This window comes from Ixodes scapularis, unplaced genomic scaffold (assembly GCF_016920785.2).
Source record: "Ixodes scapularis isolate PalLabHiFi unplaced genomic scaffold, ASM1692078v2 PGA_scaffold13__105_contigs__length_92229423, whole genome shotgun sequence".
NCBI lineage: Eukaryota > Metazoa > Arthropoda > Arachnida > Ixodida > Ixodidae > Ixodes > Ixodes scapularis.
The window spans coordinates 57,427,663-57,438,406 of record NW_024609839.1 but is presented as its reverse complement, the minus strand read 5'-3'; positions in this window follow the sequence as shown (position 1 = coordinate 57,438,406).

Sequence of the window (10,744 nt, the reverse complement as noted above, 5' to 3'; positions counted from 1 at the left end):
AGCACGAGTTTTCTCTCAAATTTGTCGTACGCACTTTTTTCGTCGTGAATTCGCTTTGAGAATCCGGCCTCAGAGCTGGTTTTGTCAGTGCTGCCGTGGTTGCCGACTTGCCCGACTTGCCGTGGTGCAGCGTGCGTGCAGCCCTTGCACATCTCAAACGGCCACGTTGTCACAGGTGGATGGATGGATGGATGAATACGGCTGAGCCCTTTGGATCGGGCGGTAGCTTACGCCACCTAGCCATTTTGTTTTACCATTTAAGCTTAGAATATTTAAATGTGAAATCTATATTCACTCCGCAGTGCAAAGAAAGTGAGGCTATGAAACCCCCTTGCCATCAGTGGATAAGAAAATACCTAGTTTTCTCTCGATTTCTGCCACCATTCACTTAATCTTTGCTTGGTAATCTCTACAGTCTTGAAATCCACTCTCCCTTCGCTGTCTCTAAAACCCAATGACTTTATTAAATCTATGTTGTCTTCGGTAGGCATAGGGTGAAGCCCTTTACAGTAGAGTATCAAGTGCTCAGCCGTCTCGTCCTCCTCTCCACAAGCAGTGCACACTGTATCAATTTCCTGGTACTTCACTCTGTATGTTCTGGTTCGCAGAACACCCGTTCTTGCCTCAAACAGCAATGAGCTTCCCCTAGAATTGTCATAAATGCTTTCTTTGGCAATAACTCTTTTGTTTAATCTATAGCTTTCCAGAGCCGTCTTTGTCTGCATTCCCTCTAGCCACCAATCTCTTTCTGTGGCCTTAACTTTCTTCTTAACTGAGACTTGCTCTTCCGTATCTTCGCTATAGCCCAAAAACTTTCCTCTTAATTTCCTAGTGCGCTGTCTCCACTTTGTGTCTACACTCCTCATGTATAAATAGCTGAAAACCTTTCGTGCCCATTGCTCCCCGTCCATTTGCCTCAACCTATCCTCAAATTCTACCTTGCTCACCGCTTCCCTGCTCTCAAATGATGCCCATCCCATGTCTCCTTGTACTCCCTGGTTTGGCGTTTTGCAATGTGCCCCCAAAGCCAGTCTACCTACTCCGCGCTGTTTTATTTCTAGTCTCGCATGCACTTCGGATTTCATGCATAGCACTGCGTTTCCAAAAGTCAAGCCAGGCACCATGACCCCTTTCCAAATCTCTCTCACCACCTCATACCTGTTGTAATTCCAAAGTGCTCTATTTTTCATTACAGCTGCATTTCTGTTGCCCTTACCTATTATATACTTTTCATGGTCTCTGAGATATTCTGCACCATCACATATCCATACTCCTAGATACTTGTATTTACTAGCTCTCTCAACTGTAATATTCTGTATCTTCAGCCTCTCAACTTCATCCTCGTTAAAAATCATGACTGCCGATTTTTCGCTACTGAATTCTAAACCTAATTCCTCTCCTTCCCTACCACAGATGCTCATTAATTCCTGCAACTCTGTCCTGTTGTTAGCCATTAGTACAATATCATCCGCATACATCAATCCCGGTAAGGATTGCTGAATTTTTTGGCCTAGCTTACTGTAAGAAAGGTTGAACCCAAGCCCACTCTTCTCTAGTCTATCCTCCAATCCTCTCAGATACAACATAAACAGCAAAGGCGATAACGGGCACCCCTGCCTAAGGCCTCGTCTTATCTCTATTTTCCCTGTCGCCTTTCCTTCCCATGTTATAATCACCTTGTTATCTTTGTAAATGTTCCTTAATAGTGCTGTTAGTCCTTCATCTAGGTTTAAGTTCTCCATTATGTCCCACAGGTTTCTTTGAACATAGTGACAGTTGCGCACACAGGGACACGGACAGAGAAGAGGAACACGTAGACAACAGACAAGCGCGCTTGTCTGTTGTCTACGTGTTCCTCTTCTCTGTCCGTGTCCCTGTGTGCGCAACTGTCACTATGTTCAATAACTACCAACTCGCCCAACTGTCTACTCTACTTAGGTTTCTTTGGTTCACATTGTCATAGGCACCCTTGATATCCAGAAATGCCAGCCAGAGCTGTCTGTTTTCTTTTTGCGCTATTTCTATACACTGTGTTAGAGAGAATAAATTGTCCTCCAACCTTCTTTGTTTTCGAAACCCGTTCTGTAATTCGCCCAGTATGCCCTCACAATCTACCCATTCCTCCAGTCTGTTCTTTATAATCTGCATTACCAACCTGTAAATAACCGGTGTCACGGTTATAGGACGATAATTCCTAATATCAGACTTATCTCCCTTTCCCTTATATATCATACTCATCCTACTAAGCCTCCATTCATCTGGAATATTTCCTTTTGTTATCATGGTACTCACTACCTCCCTTAGTTTTGCCTTAGATTTAGGACCCAAATTCTTCACCAGCTTGATAGGGATACCATCTGTGCCTGTCGACGTGCCACTAGGGACTCTTCGTTCCGCCTTTTCCCATTCTCTTTGTCCAAAATCCGCGATGTCACAAACTGGACTGCTACTTCCTTCGGTTCTCCTATCTTCCACATGTAACCGTTCCCGAAATTTCTCCTCCATCACTGCTCCTATATATTGCCGCCCGCAGAGCCGAGAAGGCAACGCTTGGTCACGGTCTTCTAGAAGATTCCCGGTCATTCTCGCAGCAGACGTAACTTTCCCTCTGCTTTGTTATTCTCGAAAGTGCCAGTTCATCCTCGCCCCGAGCGCGCGACGCTTGAACCTTCCTTGCGGAACTTTCGAGATAGTGACGCACGGTAGATAAGCAGCTGCCCGCGACCTTGTCGAGTCAGTCCCAGCTTCGCTAGCGCTCTGTAGTGCCGCCGAACCGCCGCCCGCTTTTCTGCTACCTCGACGCTCTTTCGTTATTTATTTTTGGTTGGCACAAGTTCGCCCATTAAATCTTTATTTTCAGTTCACTGTTCGGTTTTTCGTCACCTTCATTCGTGACATTTCTGGTGGAGGTGCGGGGTAACGCATGTCCCTGCACCGTACTCCTCCGAGGGCCCGCAGTGCAAGTCCAACACCAAGCCCACGAAGACCCAACGAAGACACAAGCAAGACCCGATAAAGTCGCCGCAACCAAGAGCTAACCCGGAACTCGGATTTCCGCCAACCAAGATCAAGCAACCAACGAGGTCAACGATGGACCCCCAGTCGTCGCAGACCTCGACCACCGCCGGACCACGGCATACCACCTGCAGATTGACGGGCTGACGGAGAGACTAAACAAGACCATCGCCGACATGATCTCGATGTATGTGGACGTGGAACACAAGACGTGGGATGAGGTGGTGCCCTACATCACGTTTGCGTACAACACGGCGGTTCAAGGAACCACTGGGATTACACCTTTTCAGTTGGTGCACGGCTGAAAGGTGACGACGATGCTCGACGCCGTGATGCCTCACGACCCGACGAACGACGGCACCGACGAACGACGGCACCGACGAACGACGGCACCGACGAACGACGGCACCGACGAACGACGGCACCGACGAACGACGGCACCGACGAACGACGGCACCGACGAACGACGGCACCGACGAACGACGGCACCGACGAACGACGGCACCGACGAACGACGGCACCGACGAACGACGGCACCGACGAACGACGGCACCGACGAACGACGGCACCGACGAACGACAGCACCGACGAACGACGGCACCGACGAACGACAGCACCGACAAATGATGGCACCGACGATGCTTAGTTGGTCACCCAACGAGCAGAAGTACGCCAGCTAGCCCGCCTTCGCATAAAAGACCAGCAACGTGTCAAAGCTGGCCGGTACAACTTTCGTTGCCGAGACGGGGAGTTCCAGCCCGGAGACAGGGTGTGGGTGTGGATGCCCATTCGTCACCGCGGCCTTAGTGAGAAACTGTTAAAACGCTGCTTTGGACCCTACAAGGTTATTCGCCGCCTTGGGGACTTGAACTACGAGGTGCTCCCCGACGGAACTCGCACATCAGGACGCCGCCAGCCACGACCCGAGGTCGTCCACGTAGTTCGACTCAAGCCGTTCTACGCGCGTTAGGATTGTGACACTGCATGTTTGTTTTGTTTCGCCGTAATTGTTTTAGCCATTTCCGTTTTCCTTTCATTTTGCATCGGGGCGATGCACTTAGGGGGGATAATGCCGCCCGCAGAGCCGAGAAGGCAACGCTTGGTCACGGTCTTCTAGAAGATTCCCGGTCATTCTCGCAGCAGACGTAACTTTCCCTCTGCTTTGTTATTCTCGAAAGTGCCAGTTCATCCTCGCCCCGAGCGCGCGACGCTTGAACCTTCCTTGCGGAACTTTCGAGATAGTGACGCACGGTAGATAAGCAGCTGCCCGCGACCTTGTCGAGTCAGTCCCAGCTTCGCTAGCGCTCTGTAGTGCCGCCGAACCGCCGCCCGCTTTTCTGCTACCTCGACGCTCTTTCGTTATTTATTTTTGGTTGGCACAAGTTCGCCCATTAAATCTTTATTTTCAGTTCACTGTTCGGTTTTTCGTCACCTTCATTCGTGACAATATTGTATCGCATCATCGTAAATCGTAAATCGTCGACGCGCCACCAAGTGGCAACGCTCGTAACCACAACATTCACGCCGTAGCCTTTCCCGACTGGCACAAGTGACGTCACGAATGCGCCCAATATCCCAAGACGCATCGCGCTCTCCGATGGCCGATTTTTGAGCGCGCGCCCAATCGGGCCCATTAGGGTGAAAAATATAGCCATCCGTTCAAAATACAAACGCGCGATTATGATTTATGAATATCATTGATCATATTGAACCTATTTCTGACCAAAATAGGTGTATTTCAAGTTTCGCTTCAGTATCCCTTTAAGAAATTCGCCTTCCCGTGTCTCTTGCTGTGTGCGCTTCGTCCGAAGCCTGCGAAATCGCAAAACTTCTGTGTCTCATACTCAGAAAGTGAGATGAAACCACCCAAGTAACATTGATATGTTGTAGATACGTTGCGAGAATGTTCCGAATGTTGTGGGAGTGTTGGGCTATTTTGCGCAACAGTCAACCCCCGGACGGATTCCATAGGGCCAATGGAGTCGAGTTTTGTACAGTAGCGCCGAATTCCTCGTCCGTGGTGGGGGGCTCTCATTACTTGAACGAGTTAACTTATTATTTTATATTCGGTAAATTGTAAAATTATATTAAGAGCTAACCATGCTATTAATAAAATATCTGGCTTACTTTTCAAAACGACTTCTATATACACGTTTGGGACGTAGTAGCCTACTTTGAAGCCGTTTCTAAGCCAAGCCGTAAAGAATCCAACATGGCGTCTCTTTATTTTTGTAGGGTGGTTCTCGTATGGATCGCTTCGGGGTCGTGCTGGAGCCAGGATCCAGGCTCCTGAGCATCACGCCCAGTCCCGGTAGTGTAATAATAGGGACTTTTAACAAACCGTGTTCCGCGTATCGCACTATCGGAGCCTTTGAAGCATGCTTTTAAGTGCGCGCCCCGCTGTCACGGTATCACTCCGGGTGCGCGCCTATGGGTCCATATCACAAGAGCGAATGACATTTTAGCGAACGGCGACATTTGAGCGAATGATCGTTTTAGGGAATAACGGGGGCGCGCGTTAACCCATCCGTCGCGCTGCGCTTTACGCCGCTTCGCGGCGACAGTCTGCGGCAACTCATTACAAAAATATAAACTCACTTGGCCCACCCGAAAACGCCGCTTCGCGGCGTCCGGCTATTCGCTAAAGTGTCGTTCGATGAAACGTGGGCGTTCGCTAAAACGTCATTCGATCAAGTGAGTGCCTCCCCGAGCCTATAAAGCATGTTTCAAAGGCTCCGATAGTGCAGTACGCGGAACACGGTAACAGTTCGCTAAAAGTCCCTAACGTAATATACGATGTGCGATTTCGCTTTCAGCTGTATAAGGTGCGTAGTCATGTGTGTTCGTTGTTCTTCTGTTTCGAGGCGTCCCGCCGTCCAGTAAGGAATCCACAGCTGCGACCGAAATATTTCGAGGCACATTTATTGCACAGATGCTAAAACGGAATTAAGTACAGCACTGCACCTGCATACGCGCAAAAATAAAACATTGGCAAAATCATTTCGTCAACCTCGCCCACAGCTGCAATTGCACATCGCCAGCACCTCTCTGTCATCTGTGCACGATCTCATCACTTCATTATTACGTGCTTGGCCGCACACCTTCTTGGGAATGGGCTTTATCACTAACTTTATCACTATCACTTCTTGGGAATGGTCACTAACATATATCTTTACAAGTGTACACATTGACCCACATAATTACGCATTCAACATGCCAAGTTGGATCAGCTGTTCACTGAAAGTAAAGTTGTTCACTGATTTAAGAAATATAAGCTACTTAGGTGGCCCCCAGCAATCATTACCTTCATTTTTACATATTCAAAGCTTCTCACGCAAGCAAGATGAAAATGTGAAATAAAGCTTCGAAAAATGTTGGCACTCAACAGGCTGGATAAGTTGTTGGGAACCACGAAGTGTCCGAAGCTTTCTTCCTCCTTGAGACGACTTTCAAATGCTCGTTCTATATGTCCCAGCATCTGTAATGACAATGTGGTCATGATGTTTAAAATTTTAAACTGATTTAAAACAAAACAAATGTCCATCTACAGCGAACAAACTAATGACATAATGCCATTGTCGCACCCGGAACCATGCAGAAATAAATGAAACTTCAAATTAATATATAGGAAGCCTCATTCTTTTGTTTTATTATCCTCCGTCTGTTCGAGGACCGCCAAAGACCATTTTCAAGATTAAACCCAATTGTTACACTTTAAATAAGCAGTTGTGCACAAATCGAAGTGGAGCTAGGTGTATACCATTAACTTCATTAAAACCGTACTTGTTCGGGGGAAAGCATATGTTTTTACTGCGAGAACGAGCCTGCAAACTAACAGCTATGGGCAGCAGAAGTTTAATGGTAAGTTCGCTGAGCAAATAAAACTGAGTACGGGAGATACATACTCACCTGCCTTATCTTGAAAAAAAAAAAAAAATGAACAAACAAAAACTTGTGGTCTTGGCATTTGCGCTGTTCGTGCACCATCGGGATATGGCCACGTAAAATGCACCTCTCAACAGTCTCTGAAAGTTCGCACCAAAATATCCATCGAGTTCGACAGGCGCGCGGAACGCCGGAGCGCGAAACTACGCTGGCACGACCCTTGGGTAAACAAAACCACGCGACGCCGCCGTCCGCCGTTACGAAGTTTCAAATTTGGGCGAGGGCAGAGCGAAGGGGGGGGGGGGGGGGGGGGGGGGGGGGGCAGCGGCGCCTTCCAGGGCACCGGCGAGGCCAGCGGGTCGGTTTAGAGTTTTGGTTTTAGACCGAAAACAGAACGAACAGAAAGAAATATATAAAATAAATTGCATTTTATTTTCATGGTGCGGTGAAGACGTTTTGTTGAAATTACTGTTAGCGGACAAAGTTTTATATTTGTATTTTTGTATTAATGAGAGCCCCCCACCACCTAAGCGCTGCTGCCAGTGGCGACGCTATGCACAGCGCCGCTGATGGTGGCGACGCTAATGTCAGCGCCGCGAAACTGGGACTGTGACCGGGGGTTGCAACAGTCCCCAATATGTTTCTCGCACAACAGTGATTGGCACGACAAACACGCAGCGTTACGCTACTGTTTCGAACGCCATGCTGCCTGGGGAACTGTGTATTAAAAGTCGGAAAAGGCTGAAGATACAACGTTTGCTAGGCGGCATAATTTAAATGTTGCGCAACTGCAGCGCGCGACATGTTGCTTAAGCAACGTGGTATCAGTGTAGTACAAACGCGAAAATCGCAACGTTGTGTAGTGAACTGTTTCCAATATGTTTCAGAAGCAACATTGATCGGCACAACAAGACACAGCGTTAGGCTACTGTTTCAAATTTCATGCTGCCTAGGAAACCGTGTACTAAAGGTAAAAAAGGTTGAATTTGCAACGTTTGCTAGGCGGCATAATTTAAATGTTGCGCAACTGCAGCGCACGATATGTTTCTTATGCAACGTGGTATTACTGTAGTACAGACGCAAATATCGCAATGTTGTGTAGTGAACTGTATCCAATCTGTTTCTGACGCAATATTGATTGGCACGATAAAGGCGCAGCGTTAGGCTACTGTTTCGAATTCCACGCTGCCTAGGAAATCGTGTACTAAAAGTCGGAAAAAGGTTGAAGGTACAACGTTTTCTAGGCGGCATAATTTAAATGTTGCGCGACTGCAGCGCGCGACATGTTGCTTAAGCAACGTGGTATCAGTGTAGTACAGACGGTAAAATCGCAACGTTGCGTTGTTAACTGTTTCCAATCTGTTTCTGACGCAACATTGATCGGCACGATAAAGGCACAGCGTTAGGCTACTGTTTCGAATTCCATGCTGCCTACGAAACCGTGTGCTAAAAGTCGGAAAAAGTTTGAAGGTACAACGTTTTCTAGGCGGCATAATTTAAATGTTGCGCGACTGCAGCGCACGACATGTTTCTTATGCAACGCGGTATTACTGTAGTACAGACGTGAAAATCGCAACGTTGTGTTGTGAACTGTTTCCAATCTGTTTCTAAAGCAACATTGATCAGCACGACAAAGGCAAAGCGTTAGGCTACTGTTTTGAATTCCATGCTGCCTAGGAAACCGTGCGCTAAAAGTCGGAAAAAGGTTGAAGGCACAACGTTTGCTAGACGGCATAATTTAAATGTTGCGCAACTGCAGCGCACGACATGTAACGTGGTATTAGTGTAGTACAGACCCAAACATCGCAACGATGTGTAGTGAACTGTCTCCAATTTGTTTCTGATGCAACTTTGATCGACACGACAAAGACAGCTTAAATCCGCTCATTCACACCGGCGTTCGAAACGCGAATGCTTAGCAGATCCTCCCGTTTTCTCCATCGAATCGCGAGCAATTGCACTGAATCTTTAAAGGGATACTGAACCAGAGAATTTAGTGCCGATAATAAGTGGCGCACGTTCTTTCCACCAGCCAGCAGCCGCCGGTGTGCGCGAGCACACTCAACAAAAATGACGTCAAAGACCTCTATTCGCGGTTGAGATGACAGTGAAATGCATAGGCTTCGGACTAAAGGAGAATAAAGATAGGCTTTTCATCTCTACAAGTGAAAGCTACGTGCTTGTTAGACCAATTCATCGCTTACTTTTTACACCAGGCACCACTGTGTAGATGAAAAACTTGTCTTTATTCTCCTTTGGTCCGAAGCCCATACATTTCACTGTCATCTCAACCACGAATGGAGGTCTGTGACGTCATTTTTGTTGCGTGTGCTCGCGCACACCGGCGGCTGCTGGCTCGTGGAAAGAACGTGCGCCACTTATTATGGACACTGAATTCCTTGGTTCAGTATCCCTTTAAAAGGATACTGAATCGAAACTTAAAATATACACGAAACACCAAGAGATAAGTCAAAGGGAATCAGATAAACCAGTAATTGATAATCACATAGTCATATTTCAAGCGGATGGCTGTATTTCTCGTTCTAAATGCCTGGATTTCGGCGAGCGCTTCAAAATCAGCCGTCGAAGAGCGCGATGCACCTCGGGAGATCCGGCGCGGTCTTGACGTCATCATGCCTCGGAGGGCCAAGCATACCGTAGTTATGAGTCTTGCCACTTGGTGGCGTCAGCGTGTTACAATCTCGCATAGTCGAAGTACCCGAGGGCTGTAGTAGCATATTGCAGAGCCGGCGGAGCGGCTGGAGCGGCTTCGAGTGAATGGTCGCCGACCAACGCCGCTACATCACCAGGCCATGATGGCCGAGAAGCGATTCTGCCTAGAGTCGGATTTGTACGCCCCGTCTGCCTTGTCTTCGTCGTCCGCAACAGGTAACAGAGCTTCCTCACAAAACGATCTTACAGCAAAACCTCAGAAAAATTCCGTATTAACGAAGCGAAATTATCGCAAGTTTTTCGCACGCTACGATAAGATCCTACGACCACGCCTACGACAGCTACACAGCTTTACGCACTTTTTATGATCAAAAAGACATCGCCGGCAACATCGCTCGCTTACGTCGTCGCGACGACCAACGTGCATTTCTATGTGCTCTCTGTGCGCGTCCCAACGAGTAAAAAGAAGAATAAAAAAGTAATTGAAACTGAACGCCGCGGTGGAGACAAACTCTAGAACCACGGATACCTGAAAAAGCTACAACGACAAGAACCCACCGACCAAGCGACCACCGAAGACGCTACGATAGTAGGCTTAGCAAAATTCTTCGACGATCCGTGGCAAGACCAGGGGGGCTATGTTGCGCTTTTTGGACTCCCAGGAGACTTGGAAGAGGGAAGTGACGTCAACGACTAGAGCAAACGCAGATTGGATGTTGACAGAAGAAAACGAAATCAACATCCAATCTGCGTTTGCTGTGTCGTTGACGTCACTTCCCTCTCCCTAGTCTCCTGGGAGTCCAAAAAGCGCAACATAGCACCCCAGACGATCGGCTGGCTTGATGAATGGAATACGCCCACGCGACCTCTGTGGAACCTCCTCGTATGAATAGTTTGAACCCTGACCTATAATTTGGGGTAAGAAGGCCAGTCTTTCCCCTCGTCGTACCTAGCTTGTTTTCAGGTGCAGCGGTGACGAACGATCTCGTCGAGAAGAGACACTCTCCTCAATTCAATCTCCTTTTTTGTGTGTGTGTGTGTTATAGAGTTCAAATAAAAGCCATATGGATTGCCTTCGCAACTTGGGTACGTACACGTTTTTTAGATGTCCATTTTATTTCGACATGATACGCCAAAACATGTCGAGTGAGAGCAGTTTTTGGGAGCGACT